Below are 1,231 nucleotides of genomic sequence, written 5' to 3'. Positions count from 1 at the left end.
CCTATCCTCATCCTCATCCTCATCCTATTCACATCCTCATCCTATTCTCATCCTATCCTCATCCTAATCCTCATCCTCTTCCTCCTCCTCCTCCTTATCCTCATCGTATCCTCCTCCTCCTCCTCATCCTATCCACGTCCTCCTCCTTATCCTCATCCTTATCCTATCCTCAACCTCATCCTCTTCCTCATCCTATCCTCGTCCTCGTCCTCATCCTCATCCTCATCCAAATCCTATCCTCCTCCTCGTCCTCATACTCATCCTCATCCTCATCCTCATCCTATCCTCATCGTGATCCTCATCCTCATCCCCATCCTCATCCTCCTCCTCATCCTCATCCTCATCCTCATCCTCATCCTCATCCTCATCCTCATCCTCATCCTATCCTCATCCTTATCCTACCCTTATCCTCATCCTCATCATCATCCTATCCTTATCCTCATTCTATCCTAATCCTCATCCTCATCCTCTTTATATCCTCGTCCTCTTTATATCCTCGTCCTCATCCTCATCCTCTTCCTATCCTCATCCTCATCCTCATCCTATCCTCGTCCTCATTCTTATCCTACCCTAATCCTCATCCTTATCATCATTCTATCCTCATCCTCATTTCTCATTCTCATCCTCGTCCTATCCACGTCCTCATCCTCATCCTCATCCTCATCCTATCCTAATCCTCATCCTCATCCTCTTCCTCATCCTATCGTCGTCCTCATCCTCATCCTATCCTCATCATCATCCCCATCTTATCCAAATCCTCATCCTCATCCTCATCCACATCCACATCCTCATCCTATCCTCGTCCTCATCCTCATCCTCTCCCTATCCTCATCCTCACCCTATCCTCACCCTCATCCACATCCACATCCTCATCCTCATCCTCACCCTCATCCTATCCTCTTCCTCATCCTCATCCTCACCTTATGCTCATCATAATCCTATCCTCATCCACATCCTCATCCTCATCCTCATCCTCATCCTCATCAATTCCTCGTCCTCATCCTCATCCTCACCATATCCTCATCCTCATCTTATCCTCATCCTCATCCTATCCATGTCCTCGTCCTCGTCGTCATCCTCATCCTCATCTTCATTCTCATCCTCATCCTCATCATCATCCTCATCCTCCTCCTCATCCTCATCCTCATTCGCATCCTCAACCTCATCCTCATCCTGATCCTCATCGTCATCCTCATCCTCATCCTCATCCTCATCCTATCCTCATCCTCCT

This window comes from Lupinus angustifolius, chromosome LG04, assembly GCF_001865875.1.
Source record: "Lupinus angustifolius cultivar Tanjil chromosome LG04, LupAngTanjil_v1.0, whole genome shotgun sequence".
Classification (NCBI taxonomy): domain Eukaryota; kingdom Viridiplantae; phylum Streptophyta; class Magnoliopsida; order Fabales; family Fabaceae; genus Lupinus; species Lupinus angustifolius.
The sequence above is the reverse complement of the archived record's forward strand: the minus strand, read 5'-3'. Positions refer to the sequence as shown.